The 25,472-nt window shown below is 43.9% G+C and overlaps 1 long non-coding RNA gene across 1 annotated transcript in view; it reads left to right on the top strand.

Moving 5' to 3' along the window:
* LOC144141621 (uncharacterized) overlaps positions 1–25,472 on the top strand; it is a 550,618-nt gene that overhangs the window by 482,530 nt on the left and 42,616 nt on the right. The window contains exon 3 of the long non-coding RNA XR_013316654.1: positions 2,222–2,433. This is a non-coding gene — a long non-coding RNA (uncharacterized LOC144141621). The remainder of the gene's footprint in view (positions 1–2,221; positions 2,434–25,472) is intronic.

The following is a 25,472-nucleotide window of genomic DNA, read 5'->3' as shown; positions in this document are numbered from 1 at the left end:
ATTAATTCTATTCCTAAAGCTTTCGCGGACGTGATCAGGAAAATTCAAAATGCCTGGACAACACTGGTTACATTGATAAACAGCCCCTGAAGACAAGCTGCCCCTAAAAAGAAGCCTAGCCCTAAAGGTTGCCCTAAGTCCGCCAATATATGATACCTAATAAGTGAAAGAGGGAGAAAAGTCTTTACGCTATCGCGAAGTAGCACGCCATAAGTTCACTACCTCTGTTGTAGCAGCACTGAGCAGGAAATCATTTTGTCCTTTTACGTGTAAGACCTCATTCACACAGCCGTCACCTTCTCCGTCATGGCACCATCACGTCAAAAAGCCGCGACGAAGACGTACCGGAGTAGCGTTCGTACTGGAGCTCTCGGTCAGAGTACAGGGTCGTTTGCCTAGTGATCAAGTTTAGCCTAAAATCGAGCGTGCCTAATATGAAAAGTAAAGAAAATGCCGTGATACATACAATACAAGGTGACTTGATTGATTTAATGCAAAAACCAACAATAACATAGATTTTTACTTTGCAAACCACGTGCTCACTTCTTGCTAAATTTAGCCGTAAGAATTTAAGTTTTCTGAGTGGATGGCATCGCGCAGCGCGTGGTCCCATCGTGTTGACGGAGCGGAAATGGAGAGCTCGGCTTCCCGTCACCATCGAACAGTCTCGTCTAGAAACTTTCTTTGCAAAGGCCTCTTCTTGTGGAATTGGTTTTTACCTGTTCACTGTGGTTAGTGTTTTTTTTTTCATCATTTACACAGAAGCTGCAGTGTTCGTAGGTCTCTAAAAGCTATCAAAGCACTACTTCAGAAGTCATCGGCCTTTTTAAAAGAATAGAACTGGCTTTTTCTGAGGAGTAATTTTTTAGGGGACTTTAAATCACTCTACCTTTTATAACGTTTTCTTATTGCGAACCAGTTTAATAAATCATATTTTGTTAAAATGCTGAGCCCTATACTTCAAATTTTGCAGAGTTCCAAAAGAAAAAAAAATTCCGCCATATCCACGAAGTGAATGATGATGAGAGGGGCGAAGCAAAAATGCTTACCGGTAAACCCGTAAAACATTCACCCGCACATCTTATAAAGACTCGACACGTCAAGCTTTCCACCGCTCCGTTGACAAGCCCGTCGACGACGTCAATGTTTGTGGTGGTTATATAGGGGTTGTTTTGGACGAAGAGAATCTTCATGGGTAAGTTGGCAAATTAGGTGTGGGGCATTTTAGCCACCGTGGCCGTCGCCTTCTGCAGAGCGTCTTGTGTCGTGTACCCCCGGTACGTGTCTTGAGCTCGCAGGCGACGAACGACAACCTCTTCTTCTTCCTCTTCTCCTTGTTGTGTAGCAACGAACACGTTGAACGTTTTGTCCACTTCGGCCAATCTTTGGTTGGCCAATCCCTAGGAGGATCCTGCCACAATCATCATTAATGTGCCGTGCCGTATACAGCAGCAACGAGGGACGGGAAAGGGCCCGAGCAAGAGGAGCTTCGCCCCTAAAAAACAACAGTCTTAAACTTTTTCCCTGGCGTTCGTATCTCAAACAAATAATGCAGAAACAAGGCACCCTACCATTGAGGAAATAAAGAGCGGAAACGTTGCGCCCAGCTAAACAAATAGAAAGCAAACGTAGGGTCGGTGAACGGTTCATAATGCGAGAATAATTGCAGTGACAGTTAGGGACAAGAAACTACCTTCCAGGATGAGGGAAAAAACTCCAGAAGATGATAATATAGTTCAAATAAAGAGAAAGGAATGCACTTGGGATGGCCTGGTAGTCAGAAGTGACACCGGGTAGACCACCAGGGTAACATGGTGCACAACACCGAGAGTCGTGTCTAGAAAGGAAAGGCTAGTACGTCGATAGAGGGATGAAATATGAAAATTCGGTGGCAAAGAATAGACTACAGCAGGGCCGACATCAGTAGTTGGATGTTTATGGGATAGTCCTTCGTACTGAGGTAGACCTAACTTCGTTGTTGATTATGCTGATGATGCTTATTTTTCGCAGGCAAGGTACTAACGAAAATATGGTGTCCATTACACACGTTTTCACTTGCGTTTTGTTTGATGGTTATTTTAGATACATGTCCTCGAGTATTCCGTGCAAATTTCAATGATGTTCTTTCACCATCCGAAGGGCGGTATGGTCTAATGTTTTAAACACCAACGCCCTTGCCTGGTACTGTTCCCAACAAGACTTTCTCTTTCGTTTTTTGCAGTGTCCGAATGCTGTAGGGCTGGCCTTCACTTTGGATATACCATGGATGCATAAAATCGTCTTCAAGTAGGATGCACAATGCTGCCATGACTGGGAACTTGTGGTGTGCGAGGTTCGTGATGTGGTGACTTCCAACTAAGCGGTGTTTGCTGACATCACAGTTGGAACAACTTGACGGTGGCTACTTTGCCGCAAAAAAGAACACAGCAAATGGTAAGTGCAATGACGTCTCTTTTGGTTCAAGTTCGCTGAGTTTGTTGAATAACAAAACTAGAACGTGTGTATCGCACAGCCAATCGGTTATTTTTGTGTTGTGAAAGCTCTAAAGCCACACAGAAACACTCTTTTGACGTTGTAGCGTCGCGGAGGTGCTTTGTGAGGCAAGGTATTGTCACTCTACGCTGTTATGCCCTGCTCCACTTTAGATTACGCATGCGCTGTACCTGAGTAACGATGAAAAATAATTGCTTTTAATATGTGACATATACATCTTTTTTCTCGTAGGTACGGTTGGCGATTTTCCCAATGCATTCTTTATATCATTTTTGTACGTGACTGTAAATCCCAAAGCACCCCCAGAAAACTTAAAACTAATACGTTTTGAAACATTACTTTCAATATAAATGGTGTAGTAATGAATACCTGGCATCAATATACGAAACAATATTTGTTTCTACAACCATAACAAAACAAATCCTTTTTGATACATGTCCTAATTATAAAAAGTGGTTTCTGACTTATGGTTTGTGCGTTTGTTTTCTAAATAGTCATGCCTGTCTCTTAGAAGTAGATCGTACTATTATTGCTTAACCAGATCAAGAATTACCCATTAATTTTTACGGAACTTTCAAGTGCTCTGTAAACCCGTTTCGAGAGATAGGAGAACAAGAGCATCGTCACCAGACAATGGTATAGTTAGGTTCATGATTTTTGCTCTATTACGATTGTCTTCCACCCATAACCCCATTCCGGCGCTCTCTATATTTCTTTCAAATTTCATCATTGCAATTTTGGCAAAATATTGAAGTTGGAGAAATATAAGCTAAAGTAAACCAGCCACAGCTGAGACAGGCAGCTTATAGCTTGTTTGTAGCACACGTACATCAGATAGCATTTTTAAAATATTGCGATTTCGTAGAAATTAGCGTAATTAAATCAACATGGCCCCTACATTACCGAGCGGCTCAACACCCTCGGCGCTATAGTAGCAGACTGCAGTTTCAAGGAACTGGTATTGCACTTCTTCGGTTGTAAATATGCTACAGCATTTCATACCGCAATGATAGTGAACTGTGGTGACGAGACAAACCTGGGAAATTTTGTGTACGTTGTTGCGAACTGGGGTAGCGTGGTCGAAGTGAACCGTGTTTGGTGTCGTGCCGGGGCAGCCATGATGAAGAAGTTGAAGGAGAAGAAAACTTCATGTACAAGTATTTACATCTCTATCTCAGACAACAGCCAGTGCGACCCTATGCGCGAGATTAAATAGGCACGTTGGGTCCGCCCCCTTTCACCTTTCTCTCGGCTGACATCAGGACGCAACAAGCACACAATTCATGGCGCTGATAGTGACGTCCACACACGCACGCACACACAAACGCACACACCGAGAGACATGCTTCTTTCTTGCACAGGTGAGCGTTATGTTGCCTCTGCTGTGGCAAACCTCCAAAGGCAGGGGCCCCCTTGGCCCTCTCGACGTTGAACCGCCGGGAAGATGTCTTACGATCGTATCTTGTAATATGCTTGTGCTTGCTCGTTGAAGGCATCTCCAGCGTCGTCAGACACGCCACAAAAGGGCATGACAATGATTTGAGGCACGCCACCGAAGCTTGCCGTGCGAGGCGCCAAGCGATGCTATTGTGAGCAACGCCGCTGGCCGTTTCGCGCTTCAGGGGCCGCGAGGTCGCTAAATAGGGTATTGTTCAGTGGCAGCATAGTTCGCCGCGAGGTCGTCGCCGACATACCAGGTCATAGAACGTCGATGAGGGGAGGCACCGGGCCGATGGCAGGCTTCGGTGCTTGACCCTAGAAATATCTAGACAGGTTTCACAGGGAAGTAAGCACATCTTTTATTCTCTTGACGACGAGAGAGATCAATTTCCTCCAATAGGATATACGAATGCGGCGTATGCGGAGCTTGATTCCCAAACAGGTGCTACGTGTACACATCCACCTTGTCGCGTAACTCTAGAAATGTTGCAAGTTTACATCAAACCAAATTTTCTATATTTCGAAGTTGTATGAGGGTTGCTTGTAAGCTGAACGCGCATTTTTTACGTCTGTGCTGTGCTGCGATCCAGCTTTCACTAGTTTTTGAGCAAGTAAAGAAATTAAAGGCCTCTCAGCACTTCTTATGGGTTGTGGATGCAAAACAAATATGTCCAGCACAACGCCTAAAACGCCTTCTTTGGCCTTGCATTATCGAAGGGCTTTGTAACTTTGACGCTGGGGACTCTGATTTTCAATCCACCTAAACGGTTTCAAATTGCGTCGGTATGGCTTTGAAGGAGCCGTTTTGCGTAGTTGGAAACGATGGTAAATTTTTCTGCACGTTATTTCTTTGCCTTTGTATGTGGTATGCTGGCGGTGCAACCACTTATCGCGACTGCCAAATTTATGCTCGCGCTTTGCGCCACCTTTTGAGCGGGCCGTATTTCTATCCGGGACGTTGATGTCACCACCCTCACTGATGCATCCTTACTAGGCTTGTTCCAGATAGGTTCCGCTGGAAATAACAGCGTCAGGTAAGTTCACAGCCTCCCACTGGGTATGCCGGGCATTGAGATAGCAGCTGCAGCTGAGGCGTGAATGCAAACCTTAAGGCCTCCGAAAGAGCCATTCATTACGGATGCCGGATGCCGTTTTTTTCTATTCGTCGGTCATTCTAGACTTTCGTACTAAAAGTCGGCGGTGTGTTACTTTCTGCTGTGATAATTTCTCAATGTCAGTTCACTAAAAAAACAAAACACCTAGTGAACCGGCCATGCAAGAAACAGTGAGAGGTAGTCCTACACAGCGCAGCTATGTTGTCACTGGACAGCCATTGATATTGTTGACCAATGCAGGCAATGTTGGCATCTAAAACGACTACCAAATGTGCATGGGGTTGCGTTTACCAATACAGGCAATGTTGGCCTCCAAAACGAACAGCATGTGTGCATGGTGTCGACTGGAGAGCCATGAACGTTTGCAAGAAAACGAAGATTTTTAAGATGCCCCGTGTTTTGTTTATTACCACATGAATTCAACACGCGAGGGTTCTAGGCAGGTTTTAGGGCGTGACAGCCTCCTGCTAGAAGCATCGGTGCATGACGCGTAGTTTCACGCTCCTTCGAAAGTTCTGCCTGACTTACTCCGTTTCCCAGGACGCGAGATACGACGCGACATTGGATAGAATAAAAATATACTCAGGGATCAAACTTTGAGGCTGTAACTAGTAAACCGTTCATGCTTTAATTATTGTGCCCATGAGATGCTGGAGAAACATTATTAATGATTACACATAAGCGCGGAATCTTTTACTTCGATTTTGCAGCGGGTGGAGCAAGGTTCAATTTTGGAAGTGCCGGTGGTCACCAAAGTAAGATCGATCAATAATAAAAGTACGCATGACAGGGGCGAAGAAAGTTAGCGTATAAGGAATTACTGGTTTCCACGTGAATGGCTTCGAAGGAAATGCCATGCGACCAAAGTTTGTGTGTACTTTTTTTCTCTTCCTTGCTTCAACATTCAACTTTCTTCGTACACTCTTCAATAAAGTGTTGCGTGTTGAGAAGCCCGCACTCCGCGAAGAACGGAGGCAGAAAATGGGGGATTTAAAGAAAATAAGCGCTAATGTGAAGTTGTGGGATTAGATGCAACATTGCAATCAATTGAATACGTGGAGTGGCGTTGCCAATTGTGTACAATCGTAACTAGGTATTTTTCCAGTATTTAAGCGCTGTCTGATCGATTTGTCTTCAGAAGAGCGCGTTCAGCAGTAAAACACAGATGATGCAGAAAGCACGACATGGGCAGAACCACAGTTAATTCTTCGCGTGGCCCACAGAATTGATTAAAAAGCATCTTACCATTCTATTCTTTCTTCCACATGTCCTAACAGAAAAAAAGAAAAGTTGCCGTATGTTACAGGCTCTTGAAAGAATACCAACTTATGAATTCGCTGCCAATGCGGAACATTCGCGGTAATTTCAAAGTTGCCAATAAAGAAGAAATTGTTGTGCGTATGCTGAAAAACCACACTAAACGTTGTAAAAAGTGTGCCATGAACTATTTTTGTGGGCTTGTCTTGCTTTTACCGATACCTTAATGTACGGCGGCTTCATACATGCACCGTATATTTGTAGTAATTGCAGGTAAAATAAATAAAAATAAAACCTTAATCCTACCGGGTTAGCATAAAACTTTTTTAGTTATGAAATAGTTTTCGAAGTTACGATGGTCGTAGGTGGTCTTAAACTCGAATGAATTTTTTTAATTTCTACAATTTACATACGTCATCATTAGCGTACATTAGAGCGCCGTGCAAACGTGCTCAAATGCTAGCCTACACATTGAGAATTTTGTCTTCCTATCGAGGAATTCGGAAAATACCGTGAGGCTAAAAACTTTTCGCTGAGGGCACCTGGAACCTTTGCATAGAGGGCGAAGTTGTCAGTTTTACGGGAAGGAGGTGCCACGTAACCCTTATTATATAAACATATAAATAAATATTTGGGTTAACGTTTTCACAGGGGGCCAGTCTTTTCAAAGATCTTCAAAAAAGACCGGCCCCAGATCGAAACGTCACAATAACTATTGTTATGGTTTTCAATGTGACGCCGTTCTTTATCGTACAGTAAACCTTATAGCCAGGAACCTTTCCTCTTAACTATATATATATATATATATATATATATATATATATATATATATATATATATATATATTTATATGCATATAGTAAGGAAACGAAGGGCTCGTTGAGGCAATACAGAAATATAGGTCGGCAGTCTACAACGCCAAAGGAGGCATAGGGGTGTGGTTAGGCTCTTTTTTTACTACGGTTAATGAAGTTAACATTTTTTTAAATATACGGAAGAAAGAAAGAAAGAAAAACACGCGCCCAGAATGGGGACCGAACCCACGCCTTTCGATTAGATCCCGAATACTCGATGCCACGTATCTAAAATTACCTCGACACAATTATATTAAACCATGTCAAACGAAACGCAAGTGCAAAAGAGTGTAGTTGACGCCATACATTTGTTAGTACCTTACCTGCGGAGAAATAAGCATCATCATCATATTCAACAACCAACTTAGACCTACCTCAGTACGAGGTACTCTCACATTAACATCCAACTACTGATGTCGTCGCTCCCGTAGTCTATCCTTTGCCACCGTATTTTCATATTTAATCCCTCTATCAATTTACTAGTCTATCCTTTCTAGACACGACTCTCGGTGTTGTCCGCCATGTTACCCTGGCGGTCCAACGGTCGTCACGTCTAATGACTACATGGCATTCCCAAGTGCATTCCTTTCTCTTTATTTGAAGTATAATATCATGTGCTTGAGCTTTGTCCCTCAACCTGGAAGGTATTGTCTTGTCCCTAATTGTTACTGCAATTATTCTCGCTCAATGACCCTTTGACCCACCCTACGTTTGCTTTCCATTTGTTTAGCTGGGTGCAACGTTTCCGCTCTTTATATCCTCAACGGAAGAGTACCTTTGTTCCATATTCTTCAGGCGAGTTCTAATCGAAAGGTGTGGGTTCGATCTCCACTCTGGGCGCGTGTTTTTCTTTCTTCCTTTCTTCCGTATATTTAAAAAATGTTAGCTTCATTAACCCTAGTAAAAAAAGAGCCTAACCACACCCCTATGCCCCCTTTGGCGTTGTCGACTGCCGACCTATCTTTCTGTATATATATATATATATATATATATATATATATATATATATATATATATATATATATATATATATATATATAAGGAAATGAGGGGCTCGTTGAGGAAATACAGAAAGATAGGGCAGCAGTCTACAACGCCAAAGGAGGCATAGGGGTGTGGTTAGGCTCTTTTCTTTTTCACTACGGTTAATGAAGTAAACATTTTTTTTTAATATACAGAAGAAAGAAAGAAAGAAAAACACGCGCTCAGAGTGGGGACCAGAGCGGTCCCCACTCTGGGCGCGTGTTTTTCTTTCTTTCTTTCTTCTGTATAATAAAAAAAAATGTTTACTTCATTAACCGTAGTGAAAAAGAAAAGAGCCTAACCACACCCCTATGCCTCCTTTGGCGTTGTAGACTGCTGCCCTATCTTTCTGTATATATATATATATATATATATATATGCGTGTGTTTGTGTGTGTGTGGGAGCAGCGGTACGGGCTATTTTTCAAACTGTGGACAATCGCCGTCTTCTGGTGAGTGTGAACCCTGTTATCATAGCATCACCTTCATCTCGGAGATGACACTGTCAAAAACAGCGCATTTTGGCTGGGTCGTCCTAGAGCCATGACCGCACGAATAAAGTCTCCTACGTGGCCACTGCTAGATCCTCTTAAGTCGCGGGGCTGCTGGGTCAGCGCCATTCGTCAGCGCCATTCAGCGTTATATCAGCGCCATTCGAGGTTGTCGGCATCGACATATACGGTCCGCTGCCTGTCACCCCAGCTTGTCAGCGGTGGGCAGCAACTCCGTTGGCCACGTTAACCGTTATGATGAAGCCACCCCTGTTCGATACGGTTGAGCCGCAGAGGTCGCTGAGATGTTCTTACACTCCATATTTTTTGCAACGCACCACCACGCACTCTTCTAAGCGACCGTGGGCAGGCGTTTCTCTCAAGAGACCTTGCGGAATTTCTTCGTGGCGACGAAACCGCTCACAAAACGACCTCAAGTTATCATCCTGAATTTAATGGGTTGGCTAAGTGGCTTCATCGGAAACTTTCTGATATGCTTTCTGCCGACATCGGACCGAATCACAGCAATTAAGACACTATTCTTCCTTTTGTGACATGTGTATAATTTTGCAGTTCAGCTCAACACTGGTTTTTCGCCTTATTTTGATGTCTATGGTTGTCCACCATGTTGCCTTCTTGAATACTGTTTCTTTTTGCACCGGGTGACTACAGGGCGAATATTGCCGATGAATTCGTTTCTCTCATTTCTCATTGCCGCCAATTGGCCCGGGCAAACACTGAAGCCAGTCAGCATCTCCACAAGTCTCACTACGATGCGACTCACACAAATGTTTCTTTTCAGTAGCAACACTGCGACACAGCACACTGACGTGAATTTGACAAGCCTCTAATAAAAGCCTCTGCCGAAGTGTTCGGTGGAGACTGCCGCCTTTTTCAGACTCAAAAAGCACGCAAAGCAACTTAAACGGGGTGGAGATATAGCAACACATTTATTTTCTGAGCACAGGCTATCACTAACATTAGAACATTATAGTTAGTAGGCTGCGTCCTTATCTTTAAATACAAAATAAAGTGTAATGCGTATATACAAGCGCATTGTGTGTGTACATGGCGTTCACACTGAAAATAAAAAATCAAGTAAAAAATGGGGATGACGCAAACACCGCTGGTGGTTTCAGCGCGCTTTTACTCTTGTGGTCAGAAATTATTTGAAAGTATGAATAAAAGCCGTGCACATCCGTGCGAACAGCGATGCATTGCCCGTTTTGCCACAATAAAATTTTAAGTGAGAAGGTATAGCCAACTTTACAAGAACCTTAAATGATGTTGGTTACAACACAGGGGCCATAACACATTTGGGAGTAGAGGATTGGGGGGGGGTGTTTCATGCGTCAGTCCCCCCCCCCCCCCCCCCCCTTGGGAAACATCGGAGCGGCTCGTGCCCCCGAGCACCCCGAAGTTATGCAGCCTAGGCCAACCAATTACGGCACCTTTAAGGCTTCTCTGCGCTCATTTGCCTAGCGAATACCAGTAGTTTTTTATCTAAGCTTTGTTGCTGTTATATTGCGCGCCTTGCACCACGTGACGTGTCGCCAGCCACTCTCGCCCTCGTCCGCCACCTCTCTCTCAGTAGATTTAAATGAAGTCCATCCAGCCCACGGGACCTCTCTTGTTCCACCCTTGTGAACGATGAAATCAAATCAGTCTGTTCAGCAATGCGATGCGTTGCCGCCATGTGAGTCATTCGGGAATGAACACAATACTCGTAAAAAAAGGTCGTGTTACTTGCTTAAAGAACACTAACAATTTACAGTTTACAGTATCCACAAGTACTTTGTGTTTCTGCCAACCGGCCAAGCATATATCCTAGTAAAAAGCTATGCGTGACAATGTGGACTGGCTGAGCACGCACTACGACATAGAGACATCCAAGACCAACATAACAACCAAAGCCAATAAATAAATTGAGCGAGATAACCAAGGCGATGCGCGAGGAGAGCGAATATAACATATTTACCTTTGAAATGCATCTGGTCTTCTTGCTTTCATAAACCTCAGTGTAAAGTAATGTGATAGAGTCAGTGGGGTTGTCCAAAAAATCAAATATTTTAGCGATCTTTCAGACTTATGCTCGATAATGTGAGCACCAACTTAAAAAAATAAACAAGCGGCCAAGCAGCAGTCAACGAAGTGGCGTGCGCAGGCGAGTGTCGGGTATTTATCTTTCGGCGCGAGCGTTTCTCTAACAGTCAAATTTCACCAAGAACGCTGGAAATAAAAGAAGGTTATTCTAGACTAGTGAATTTATGGTGAAACACTCTCCCTATCAAATGAGATAACCCGTACGGCATAAGAAATAACGAATGGAAGAAGCGCTTCACTTGGCTCACAGACAACAAAGCCCGGAGCGGCTAAGCGGAAAAAGGAAAACAAAGAAACACACCCAATACATGGTATGCGCCAATATAGAAGTCGGCATGGGAATTTACAAAAACTTTTCAACCGTGATTTGAAGTGAAAAAAGTGCTGTAGTTATCATGTTCAATAGCTGATGGAATTTGTTACTATCAGTCAATGTTGGAATCACACAAGCCGCAGTTACTAAGTGCATGGTCTAGACTAGTAACGAAAGCATTAGGTTCCATACTTAGAGGCAGGACCTACGCTCCGTTATGGGGGTAGTGATGTTCGTAAGGAGTTCATAAATACAACCCGATACTACCTTTTCACTACCATTTTTGTTATAGGTGGACACTTGCTGTTCACAAACAGAAAACGAAAAAGTTTTGGGGGAAGAAGCTCAAGCCCGATTGCATCGCGGATCTGCAGCGAAACGGGAAACAATTGAAATTCCAGTCTTGAACGCCGAAAGTACGTCTTTCGTGGAAGATCTGTGAACACCTCCGAGCAACTGCGGTGAAAAAAAAGCCATACTGAAACGAAATTATAGAAATGTAATAGAGACGGTTGAACGAACTTCTGAAGTTATCTTAGCGCACATTGAAGTCAAGCGGCGGTCAATGGCTTGCTTCATATTTCTCGCGCACCTTCTCTCCTCAGCCATATTTTGCAAGGTGGAAACTTTCACAAGGCACGTGACTTGTATTCACAATCAAACATATGGCGTCAGAATTTGAAAGACCTTTAAATGTTATTTTTTTCGCAAGGGATGGGCTTCCTCTCTAGCCATCTTGCGGTAAGCGAGGAGGGTTAGATTTCGGCGGTTCAACGGGTGTGCAAAAATATTTTTATCCAGAATGTTGGAGGAGAGCGGTGGTGGCAGAGCATTCAGAACGTTCTTGAAAGTAGCGAGTAAAGGTAATCAAGGATGATGATGATGATTACTACCGCAAAATTAAAGTTATATTAACGTAAGGACACTTTTTTATCATTTACGGTTCTCTCCTACACACTTTTTATGCCTGTTGGGAATTTCACCACTTTTTTGTGTTTTCTTTCAGAAACCACAATTCGTTTCCTTTCGCAGCTTGAATAGTTCTTAGATGCGAACTTGGATTTTGTAACCAAATGTGTACTTCTGACCAATTACTTTCAACTAAAAGCATTTTATCCTCCTTAAACATTGTACCTCAAGCACTAATTACGGATATTACTTATTTGAGTGGTCCACAGAAATTACAACCTTTGCGCGACGTTTAAGCGCAATAACAAGCCCCTTCACGCGTTATACAATCGGCAGCGTGAATTGACTGATAACGAAAGAAATATTTTACTCCCCAACACAGGAATAGCCAAAGTGTAATGGTAGTAGTGTGCCAGTTAAGGGTTATAGCAAAAAAAAAAGAAACAACTTAATCGGGAATGAAATGACCATTAGTCCTGGCGCACGAGATGTGTGTCCCGGAAAGATGACTCAGGTGTATTGAGCCTCGGCTTCAGACAATACTGCCAATCTTTTTTATGATTTGGGAGCCATCGCTTGTATAATCGCGCCAAAGCCATTGGGGCGCTCTTTTTGACAGCAGGGAACCCGGGAGTGCGTATAGCTGTTTCCCAGTCCTCACAGTCATGCGACGCATGGCAGCACCGAGTAGTATCTTTGAAGCTATATCCTTGTGCGTGCATCACTCAAATTATTCGTGTAGAACTGTTCGGTATTGTAGTGTTGTGTTTCGCCCCTCCGTAGCCAACATATAAACGCCGCTTCAAATGCCGTTGCCGCTGTTTGTTTGTTTTCATTTTTTAATGGTTTGTTATACCTGAATATTAATTTTGCGACACATATAATCAATGAATGGTATCTTTAGCCATTGCAAATTGGATTTCGGGTACTTTCATTACCTAAAGGTAATAAAAGTACCTTTTGCAGTTTGAGTTACTGCTTTTAGTATGTTTTTGAGGTTTTGCCTTTTCAAGCTTGGTTTCGGCTAGTTTTGTTTAATATTTTAAACACCATGCTCATTTCTGCTGGATCTGTTCACTGTCCTTATTAAAGCTTTGTGATTCTGTTCACTTAAACTTCATTTCTCCTCTACATATAGGCAAGCCAACAGCTGGCTGAGGTAGCTGTAGGAGAGCATTTACGTAAGTTATGGCTTACTATTGCATTGTTTCATTCATTTTAGGTCCATTTTGGCAGTTATTTTTTTATTTCGTGCGGTTTTGTTTACTTTAGGTACGCTTGTGCTGTGATTTATGCCCCACAGCAAGCTCAGATGTGACGGCTGTCTCTGCTGACTAGGAAACGCATATACGTGTCCCCAATCGCCCTTGAGCCTACAGCCTTTTTTCCGGAGCGCCTGCATTGTGGCCCACGTGTATAATAAATATTTTTACGTAACTCGACGACGAAAAACTTGAATTTGTTTAGATTGGTCCTCTATAATAAGATCAGTGTAAATTTTACGGAACAGTAGTTGTTTAACTGTTGCTTAATTATCTGTTGTTTAATGATCACTATATCTTCTTAAAACAAAAGGCAGAGCTTTGGTACATCATTAATTGGAAAACGTGTTGTTGGAAAACGTGAAAACGTGAAAACGCCGTAAATAAATATTTACGCTGCGCTCGACCATCCAATGTGTCATTCTATGATTTGTGGGCTGGAGCAGCAAAAAAAAACTTAACACGAAAATTCCGTGTCAGTACACCTCTGAGGATGGCCACTATGAATTCCCAAGGAAAATAAATTTGCCCGTTCGTTTTATTTACTTTCTCTGTCACATCTCTATCATGTGCGCGAAGCTTCACTCCTGACCCATCTCCATAAGTTGGACTAATAAATTTGATATTTTGAAGGTATTTAAAATTTTAAGGCAACACCCTTCTCACAACGCCTGGGTTTCGGTCTCGAGGGGCACATTGTGCTTTGAAAACAAAATGTACAGCCGGAACTCTGTCCACCGAGGGAGGGCGCGGAGTATATTTCTGCTCGAGCTCTCATACTTGCAGCTCTGTAGTAAGACGACGTTCTTAAAAACGCCACTATTTTCAAATGGCAAACCATACAAAACACCACCTCGTCGTATCCAATCACACAAGGCAGTGTAATAAACTTCGACCACTTTTGTGGGTAATGGCGCCGACCCCAAGATTTGCCGCAGATGCATTTTAAAGGGGGCCCAAATGGATTTTTGTTGGTATATACATTGTGTGTCCAGGCGTAAATTCCAGGCGTAAGACCGGGTGTGAATTCCTGATTTTGGGTATCCTTAGCGTTTGCCTTAAATTCGAAGATTCAAAGATCTTGTTTATTTCCTCATGAGTACAAGAAGGCAGGCTCGGACTAAAAGGCTACAAAGCCTGACACAGGCCCCAGCGCCCTTTGGTACAGTACAATGAAGAAGCAATATCAAACAAGCTGGAACTTCTAATGTTTCAGTTATATGCGATCTATTGCCGAGCGACGCTTCAGGGTGACGTGCAGGTATATTCGTACCGTTTTCAAACTAAGCAGAAGTCTACCTTGCACTGCGCTGTCTTGTTTAGCGGCCACTATCCTCTTCTCTGTATCAGCCTGGTCCCTCCTCTGTCGCACCATTTCTCATCATGAACACCGTTGATACACGCACCACATGGAAACGCCTGTGCAGCGAAGAAAGCAAAAGTCCACCGTGTTACGTCCCTTTTACTGACCTCAGCATGACGGTAATTAATTACTCCGATCATCAGTACACAGAAACTGTGAAGACTAATTAAAAATGACGTGACAGATGTTCTTCTTGCGCATTCGAATTTACGCGCATTCTCAATTCCTGAGCTACCCGTGCGGCACTAGCGACATCTAGTGCGAGGATCGTGTGTCGAAACACAGTGCTACGTCTTTGCGCTAGATGGCAATCATTTCAAAGCTCTAAAAGGGAGGTATTCGATTTATTGCTGGGTCCTGACGTAATTGCGCCCGAAGACGTCGGTGTTTTGACAATGTTCATAACGACAACGTTTTCTTAAGATGCATCACCAAATCACCCAGGAAAAAGGCCAACCACAATCCTCGGTTTTGTCCTCACGACTGTAATTCGTCAAGGGTCTGAACAACAGCAATCATTAAAAGCGATGTTAATTCAATTGGTGAAACCGTTAACGTTACCTTGACGGCACGCCCATGTAAAGGAGATCTAAATGACTTTTGTAATTTGTGTTCGGTCAGCTCCGAACTGGTACCTTATTGACCCACGTTTTAGGAGTAAATTAAGGCAGCGCATCTTATAAGGCTTTTGTGAGTAGGTGTTATTCTGCTTTGTGCCGCTACTAGAACTCTTGTTGCAAGTTAATTTACACTTGCCATTTCATTCAGCGTTTGGACACACCATGTGTAGTTCTGCACTCCACTTGCTGTGTGCATTGCTATAAGGTTCAGGTAGTTGGCGTACCCCTGACTGCATCATTATTTTAATTTATTTCTCATTGCTGGGAATCGGTGAGCGAAGTTCGCTTCAACTGAAACTATTTTTTTCTTACAAAACATCAGGGAAGGAGGAAAGCAAAATTGACTGGGACGCAATGTGATAGAAAGGATGCACTAATTGCCTGCGCCTGTGTTGTCATTGACAGTCTGAAAGGCATACATTTGTTATACAGGCAATGAATGTCAGCAAAAATGTTTTGGTATTGCCTGTTGAATTCAGGCTGCAGATTCAACACGAATTTTTGTTTCGTCGTGTATATTTTCGTAGAAATTGATCGCCAATATTACGCTCCGATATTTGTAATATAGAACATACTACGGTCATGTTGTATTAGCGCTGTTGAGACAAGCAATGGTGGAAATTATAGCACAATTCTTATACGGCCGATTGAGTGCTGCCGTAGAGTATTTTAGAGCGTATGGGATATTTTATTGGCTGTGCTGCGAGCTATGCGCAGTCGATATTTGCGAAAATTGAGCTCCAAACAAAAAGGGTTTAAGGGCGCCTAAGCTTCTATATATCATTTGACTCCATCGAGGTCTTCTCAGAGTCTCAGCTAGCTAATGAGAAGAGCGGCGTTCTAAAAAGCAGAAAATGAAAAATAAAAGATATCTGGCAAGCTTGCAAGACATACAAGTCGAAATTTTTTTACTTAAAACTTGCTAGATCGGTGCTAGATCGGTAACGGTAAAGATGGAGGTGGGAAGGTGGTTCCGTTCGAGCTGGTTTCTGGACGTAAAACAAAGTGCGCAAATTTTCTTTTCTTGCAGTTACGTACTCGAAGTGTTAGAATAAGCGAAAATCACTTCTGGTTCGGTTGCGAACGCATTTGCGAATGCCCTATGTCACTTACGTTCGCAACCGAACGCATTCGGTTGCGAACGTAAGTTACATAGGAATTGAGGAATCGCCCCTTGGTCTATGATGCCCGCTGGCATCATCATTGTCGAATTCCTTGAGGGGCATGTGGAATTTGGAGATTTGTACGTTGACGTCATGGGCAAATTGAAATCGGGAATTCGCCGTGAGCTTTTCATGTCAGATAACACAGTCATAAGGTAATCCCTTTAAGACAGTAGGTAAAGGTTAGGGGAGCAAATTTTGATGTCAACGAGAAATAGAAATAATTCAATCCGCGAACGTGAGCTTCTGACTACTGCAGTCATCGCCTCGAGACTAATCATGGAGTGAGGCAGTCGATGCCAATAATAATCTTTGAGCGGATTCGGACTATATGAGGCAATCGTCAATTTGCTGCAGAACCCAGTTACAGGAATAAATTTATGCCAATACCATGGACACCGGCTCCATACAATTGTCGCACACCGCGAAATACCTACCCCTAAGATATTGCTGCGTACCGTCAGGAGAAATGAGGCGAACGATGGCTGGTCGTGAAGCGATCTATTTACAAGATGGTGGCCATGGCCATGTCAGCACCGACGCCGGCTCCGCGCGACACACTGCTTCTTTTTAAATGCAGAGTATTTCAGTAACTCATGATGTCACCCGCGTTGACGTCCGTAGTCGTAGTCCGCACCCCTCCCCCTACACTATATAAAAAAAATACTATCCGGCGCCTGGTTTCGATCCCTCGACCCTGCGGGCGGAACGCAATGTACATGGTGCTCTACCCACTGCGCCACAAAGCCGACACAGAATGGGAGGCTACGAACGCACCTTATATCTTTGCCCCTCCCCCTACACTATATAAAAAAATACTATCCGGCGCCTGGTTTCGATCCCTCGACCCTGGGGGCGGAACGCAATGTATATGGTGCTCTACCCACTGCGCCACAAAGCCGACACATAATGGGAGGCTACGAACGCGCCTTATATCCTTGACTCATTCAAACTACGTCAAGAAGCTGCTGATACAACGCATTCACTACCACCAACTCCCCAAACACTAAACGTTAACGCAATACACCCACCCCCTATGCGACGAATTTACTCGAGTCCCCCTCGCGGGGAGATGGGCCCAATTTTTCCTCTAAAATCCTAACTTGCGCTATGACGAACGTTTGCTCTCTTCTTGTAATCATATAGAAAAATTGCGGCAGAAAGTGTTTTTTGAGTTAGCAGACCGATATTCTTTACAAATTTGGGGACGTGATTTTCAAGCTCTCTACAAACAATTAAAAATAAACATGTCAAAAAAGTTTGTTTTGATTCATTGCTGTTACATTATTTCATAGCACTGCACTTTATGCTGATATTCTAGGTTCCTCAATGCGCTAGTTATTTTCTGGCATCTACGTTTAAAAAAAAACAGAAGATTTATGGTTGAATTATACTCTGTCCTTCACAGTCCATAGCGGTAATTGTTGGTTATGTTTTAAACTTTTTCAACGGGCTAATTACTCTACTTTTACTTTATCTGTACTTTCTTTTTCTGTGTATCCTAAAGATTATGTATACCGTTGCGTGACTTGCTGTGATGCTGATGGGTGCTTCCATAGCGTGCCATTTATTCTATTTCCTTATAGTGCATTATGGTTTTTCATGAAGTGAACACATGCTGCCACTGAACTGTAACGTAAAGGGTTGGGGCCGCTGTCACGATTTTGTAGTTTTTAGTCAGGGTATTTTCCCTTGTACTCCTCATGAAAATAAAAAAAATTACCTTTGGAAAAATTTTACGGATGTGTAAAGGCCAACATCCGTCATGATATATATACGGAGGTGAGCCCCTAGAAAGAATGTCTACGCGCTCTCTTACAATTTCACTTGAAGATTTATACTCATTTGTCCGGTGGTGGAGGGGTTGGTTTTTATGTATTGAGGTTGTTTAGAACGTGGAATCGGCCCAAATATAACGCAAAACGTTTCTTACTACAGTAGCGTACGCCGGATCAGGTATATGGAAAGGGGGGACCGTCATAACCAAAAAGGGGAAGCACAAAAGAAGAAAACGCGCAAAACAACAAACCAATAAAAGAAGAAACACAAAAGCCAAGGCTGATGGTTTATTTAGTTTTAAAAAAGTAAAATAGAAAAAATAGCTGGCGTTTGCGATACTCCTAATGCGATATTTGGGCGCAGCAGCAGTACGCTGAGGCAGCACCCCTAGTCCTGGTTAATCTCCAAGGCAGCGATGATGAGCCTCTGCCTCGGCAGCGCGAAGTGCGTCTCAGGGAGGGACCGCGAACTGAGTCTTAGGCAGGGAACACGCACGACGTCACGCCCACGACCCCCTCACTATTTCGCTAGCGTAGCGGGCGCAGCGTATCCCCCCTCCCCTACTGCACACTTTCGGAAAGCGCTCGCGTCGCCACGTGGAACCGCCCTCCCCTCACAATTTCACAACCATCTCTTCCTGTCCTTTCTTTCACTATTCGGTCTCTCTCTCTTGCCATCGTTCGCCCGGTTACGACGGCAACGCGGCTCAGCACAGACACGACGGCCAAAGGGCTGCGGCCTAGAACTTCGGAGTAATGCCACGCTTTGATACCTTTCTGATACATGACGAAACAAACACGGAAATAGCGACTACACAGATTAGAGAATACAGAAAAAAATGCGCTCTTATTTTCCTAGTGTATTCCATTCTATTGAATATGTGCTTCTGTTGTGTTTTCGATTGCATTTTGCGTCACCGCCTTTTTTGCCGTCTATTTTTATGATGTATCAAAACCGATTCGGCCAACATTCTGTCGTACTAAATTTCCAATGGTCTAGTTTTTCTTAGTCTCATTGCAAAGTTACTCATAGCAAGTTAAGGGCGCATATCGAAGCCCCAAATGGTTGCTCCATAGTTTACAGAAAACACAATTATCAATACTAAACATTTTATTATTAGTACAGTTAGTGGCCTTGTACGCCTTTTCCCTCCCCTTATCTGGAATAAAAATTCCAGGTGGACGACGGCCCCTTACTTCCCCCTGCTTACACCAATAGCGTATGCCATGGCGGCGACATTTATTCGATATAACTGAGGTCCTGTAATTTTAGAACATCATATTGCGCACAAAAACAAATGTCTGTTTTGACTTATTGACTATTTGGCACCAAAATACGGATTTATATTTGCGGGGCAGAGCATGCTTCTCATAATCATCGTCATCATCAACAGCGTAATTTACCCACTGCAGTGCGAATTCCTCCCCATTCACTGAACACGCCGAAGAGACTCAGCTGTTCCCTCACACCATGCTAGCTAGAGAGGCTTTCTCGCAGCTCTGCCGGTCGGTGCATCCTGAGGTCTTTGGGCCTGGTACCCCAAACACCACACTACACGCGACTTGTTGCCATTCCGTCTCCTCTGAGGAATGTCATCAGAGTGTCCCCAACGCCTAGGCGAATGCACCCCATCCACAATAAGGAACGCCGTGAGGCAAGAGCGAAGGCCCTTGCCAAACAACAGCCACCGGGGTCTCCTGTGGTATACACCGATGCCGCCCCATATCAAGACAGGAACGCATCGGTACTAGCGGTGGTCGACTCCAAGGGGAGCCCCATCGCGACAGCATCTGTAAGCTGCACTTCCTGCACATAGGCAGAGGAAATGGCAATTGGTCTAGCCATAGCCCACAGCCGGTCTCCGCATCTTAACACCATAACCGATTCTAAATCGGCCGTACTAAATTTTTTAAACGGCAGGGTATCATCTAGAACCTTGGCAACCATCTCGCAAGGGCCCACACCTCATAGCCGGACCTTCCGCATCATCTGGTCACCGGCATATTCTGGCCTGATGGGAAATGAGAGAGCCAATGAAACTGCTCGAGATATGGTTCGCCGAGAGCCTCATAGGACTCCTGAAGATATCCCGCGACCTTTCGGCTATAAGGACCGTCTCCATACTTTCGGCGATATCCTTGACCATTTCCGCCAGGATAGGACAATTTTTCCACCACCGCATCCATCGCTCAGTCCAAGGCATGCAGTCCTTCTCAGGCAGCTCCAAACATTATCATTCCCCACTCCGCATCTCATGTCCATCATATATCCTGGCGAATATAAGGACGCCTGCCCCTTTTGTTCTGTGGAACGAGCATCACTTCACCACATCATTTGGCCATGCCTATTAATACCCGCATCACGTAGAAGAAATCATCCCATCCTTCATAACATATCATCCTTAACCGAGTGGGAGGCTGCCATCTCTAGCCCAGCTCCCCACGTGCAAGAAGCCCTCGCCCAGTTGGCTGAAGACACCGAGCTCCCAAAACACCGGGAGCCCCGCTGTCTAGATGACTGAGCGAACAGCTCAGTGGTGCAATCACCACAACTTTTGGGCAAAATAAAGTTATTACTACTACTACTACTCCCCATTAACATCCAACCGCTCCAGACGTGCGATATTCGAGTCCATTCTTGGCGTCCGAACTGTCTTATTTCTGCCATCTATCGAGCTGATGACCTTCCCCTCCTTTTGCACGCATCTTGCGGTAGCCACTCTGTTACTCCAGTGGTTCACCATTTGCCAATTCGTCTCGTTGTATGACCAGTCTACGTCCATTTCTTTTTTTCATTTGAATTATTCTATCTTCCGGTCTAGTTTGATTTTTCATCCAGGAAGCTTTGGGTAAATTTCATCAGCCTTCTTTTGTTATTCGTTGAGACCTAAGCATTCTTTTCAATTGTTTAGTAACACCAAGTTTCCGACTTATTTGTGATAAATTTCACTATGGATTCGTTGTATACTATTCTGTTTTACTGCTGGAAGGCGGTTCTTTTTTGTTATTTTGGAGAGCTCGAAGACTGCACCGTAGCTCTTACCTTTCCGGTTCCAGGGTACCTTCTCGTGGTATGTTCTAACGCTGACAACCTGTCCAAGGTAGTCACACTTATCTACTAGCGTAGCGTTGACCTACGTATGCTTAACGGGGCGCTTTCTTCATTGCTAATTATGAATATTTGAAATTTATTCTTGTTTATTTATGGCCCAAGTCAAAGCTTTTTGGTTGTTGTTCCTGAAACATTTTTTAGAGGCGCTCTTCACACTCACTGAGCTACGACACGCCGCCCGCAAATTTGAAATCACTCAACTATTCTCAGCTTTTCTGCAATCCTGTGTTTTTCGAGTGAAACCTCCTGTATATCTTCACAAATTATGACTTGAACTGCTTCGGAGAAAGGGCATCGCCTTGTAATGCTATATTTCTGAAAGGGAATTTTTCAATTTTGTTCGGTAGTACTGTCCTGCCAGCAGATTTTAAATATGTAGTCTAGAAGTCTTACGTAGCCTCTTTCAGTTTCTTGCCTTCGAATGACTCTAGTACGGCGGCGGTGACTACAGACTCAAATGTTTCTTCATAAGTTATAACCGTCATATAAATTGTGGTGATAGTAACACCGGTCTTCGTGCTTTCATTAAGCGCAAGAAAAGATTTTCGCCGACCACAATTTTCCCGTTCATGCTATTTGGTACCTACCGCCACTAAGCTTTCTAAAGAAAACAATTTTATTTGGTTGATTATGAGGTTTCATGCGCCGGCGCAACACAGGCGATGAGGCGCGCAGTAGTGGACGGCTCCGGATTAATTTTGACCACGTGAGGATCTTCAGCGTCCGCCGAAATATAAAAAACACACGCGCGTTTTTGCCTTTCCTTTGGCTTCCATCAGAAAAGGGGCCGCCGTGGCAAGGAGTTGTACCTGCGCCCCTGGAATCAGCAGCACTACGGCTTACCCACTTAGCCACCACGGTGGGTATACATAACATTTCACGAACGTGCTAACTTTAACGAAGCAACAGAAAGACCGATCGTCACCACCGATGGGGTTTGCACCGCAGTAGGAATTTCGATCAGGCGAGAGAATTTTGGGAGGTTACTGAAAAAAGGGGTGCGAAATATTTTAACAAAAGAACAGTTCACTCTGCACTTTTAAATTACGCAAAGAGTGTTTTTGTGATGACTGGCGCTACTACGCCTCCATATCTGTCACTAAGTGTATTTAAAAAATGACTTTTCAGTAAACGTGTTTCTCCTTCAACAAAAAACAATGCTTTCATTTCTTTTTATTACATGGATAGCAGAATAGGAATAGAAGATCCTCGCTGTGTGCAACGCCATGCGAGAAGACTGAAATTATTGCCAGAGAAGATCAGCCGATACCGCATCTATTAGGAAAAGCAATTTTGGAGAATGGAGTCCACTCAGGAAACGAAGTCACAAGAAATATTTTCCTATCCCGCGTTCATTCTTCAATTTACGTAAGAGCTTTGCAGGAAACACAAAACCCTTCTTTCTGAATTTGCATGCCCGCGTAACCTTGCGGTCCACAACAAGCCAAACGTTGAGTTGAGACCACGTCAACTACTCTCTTAGCCAGAATACTTTTTTTGACACAAAACCCTACAAACCATCAACACCAGAAGTTAACCTTCCTGCAAGGTATCTTTCCGCAACTTGTTCGTTAGGAGTTGAAGAATGTATTCGCAAGTCTTAGGCGCAGCATTTGTTTTTTTCCTATTCATGACAACGTCATTGTCTGGTGTTCAAAATGAGTCATCGGTGTTTTGCACCTTGCAAGACCTGAGCACAGAAGGTGCAGATGTCATATACGTTACCATGCCTCGAGAAAATTTGATTATTCCGCGCTGTACGTCTAATATTTCAAAAGTTACCATATGGAAAAGCAGCCATGACGGACTCGCAGAGCACATTCGTAGGAACAGAATTCTCAATACGAAAACTTTGGTGTTAATGGTTGTTTCAGGCACACATGTGCAAGGTGTTATAGATTCGTTTGCTACCACAAATGACACAGGCGCACTGATACGCTGGGTTCTTCTACTCAACAAAGAAGATTTTGATTCTCAAGCTAAGAGTTTAAACAACTCGTCCAATAATGTAGACGTCACCGCCGTAAGGCTTGACCGGGAGGGCTCTCGTACGTTTTTGAGATGTAAAAGGGGTGCTATCGAGAACAGGTGCTCCCTCAGATCAACATTGCTTTCGGCCCAATACAGAAGACAACGCAATCCAGCCTCGTTTTCTGGGAAAAGGGTGAGGCTAGGCTGCATTGTTTTTGGTGAATACGATACATGCACCTCTGAACGTTCCCTAAAGATCATTAAACTGCTGTCCCAGAAGAATATATCTCACAAACTGGCCTCGTACAATAATTTTCAATCTTTTTATCGTGATATATATGCGGGTAATATAGACCTTGGGCTTGTTAAAACGGCCCTTCGAGAGCCAACTCTTGCACTTTTGTCATTTGCTGAAATGCAATTCGCCTATGAATCGTTCTACGCCCTCGACAACAACACTCGCGTTCTGTCGCTGTTCCACGCTGTGAGTGGCTCTTACTGCGGAGTCTTCGTATTTCTTTGCCTAAGTGGTTGCGCTATAGTTGCCGCTGCATCCAGAAGGCGACTTGCGTTTGCCAGATATTTGCAAGTTTTCCTGGAAGAGGGGCTTCACTTGTTAGCGCCGCTTCTTGGCACTTCCTCGCAGTTCGCCCAGAACAAAAGTATGTTCACTAGCCATGCTTTGGTGTATTTTGTTTGGATGCTTGCGATACTTCCCTTCTCAGTCTATTTCCGGAGTTCACTTATGTCTTTAGTAATGGTCCGTCGCCCGGGAGACGTACTGGACACTCTGAGTGAACTTGAGAACGCCCTTGATGCTGGTAAGGCCCTTCCTTGTGTTAAGGAAGGGTCAGGGGCACACACTGATTTAGAGAAAATGTCGAATGAAGGCAGTGTCCTGCTTCAGAAACTTCGAGAGGCTTATCGTCGTAACTCAAGACGTGGTTTACTAAAAAAGTCCGTATTTGATTGCTTTCGTTGCGCGATGGAAGAAAATCGCGTCTGTTTTGTTACTCAATACCCAATTTGCAAGGTGAAAAATGTGTTCAGCGACATCGGTGAGTTTAAGGAGCATTTTATGGTGCATTTATGGGTGTTTCCATTGCCCAAAGAGTCGGAACTTAAACGGCCTTTGAAACGTTTTATGGATTCAGTAAGGGAAGGGTCGCTGCTTCAACTTACTCATCTTGGATGCGACAAAAATGTCCCTACGCGAGCTGCCACCGACGACCCTTTTCCTTTTCTTGCAAATTGGCTTGTTCTGCTTTCCACGTCCGTCGTAGTTCTTATTGGAGAGCTTTTATTTGCACGTTTGTGTAATGCAACTTGAAGTTACGACACGGGTCTCCCTTTGATCAATATTACTTACTTTCGGATCATATTCACGCCACGTTGACAAGTATGCTTCATTTGGAGAATTTTAATTTAGTCCGCTCAGTCATGCAGGCAGCCAAATTATTAGTGCAGAAAACAGTACCCTTCCTATGCCTACTATTACATGCTTTGGAATCACATCACGATATTTTTCAACCCGCCGTGGCGGCTCAGTGTCTAAGGCGTTGTGCTGCTGAGCACGAGAATGCGGGTTCGGTTCCCGGCTGCGGCGACCTCTTTTCTGATGGAGGCGAAAAGCAAAAATGCCTGACTGTACGAGATTTCGGCGCACGTTAAAGATCCCCAGGTGGTCAAAATTATTACGAAGTCCTCCACTACGGCGCGCGTCATCGCCTGCGCTGCGTCGGTGCGTTAAACCCCCACAATAAGATCACGATATTTTTTAGTTGCCTGCACAAACAGAGACTTTTCCTTGCAACCTAACTTCGCTGAGGGGCATGATTGGGCGTTTTACCCAGAATTGTCGGCCTTGCAAGAATCTGTGACCTCTTATTCTGCACATAACTGTCGAAAATACGTACACGCAAAAATCGTTGTACATTTACAAGAATATACAAACTCACATTTGTTGCAGTTTATACTGTTGGTGATTTCTTGCCTGAAATGGAGAACTTACATTATGGGCGATGTTCAGGCACAGGAACCGGTGCGTGCGCGAGGTCGCTGAGGGGGTTTTTTGAAACTTTCGCACACTGCTTGTATCAGCCAACGGTCGGTTGCACTGTTAGAAGCTGAACTCGGCTCCGTTACAGAACAGTTTCAAATTTGATTTGGGAAGAAATTGTTTTTCTGTTACATACGCGCTGTTACC

Source organism: Haemaphysalis longicornis, unplaced genomic scaffold (assembly GCF_048455015.1).
Source record: "Haemaphysalis longicornis isolate Haplotype H1 unplaced genomic scaffold, Haemaphysalis longicornis Haplotype H1 scaffold_6, whole genome shotgun sequence".
NCBI classification, from domain to species: domain Eukaryota; kingdom Metazoa; phylum Arthropoda; class Arachnida; order Ixodida; family Ixodidae; genus Haemaphysalis; species Haemaphysalis longicornis.
The sequence above is the reverse complement of the archived record's forward strand: the minus strand, read 5'-3'. Positions and strand labels throughout refer to the sequence as shown.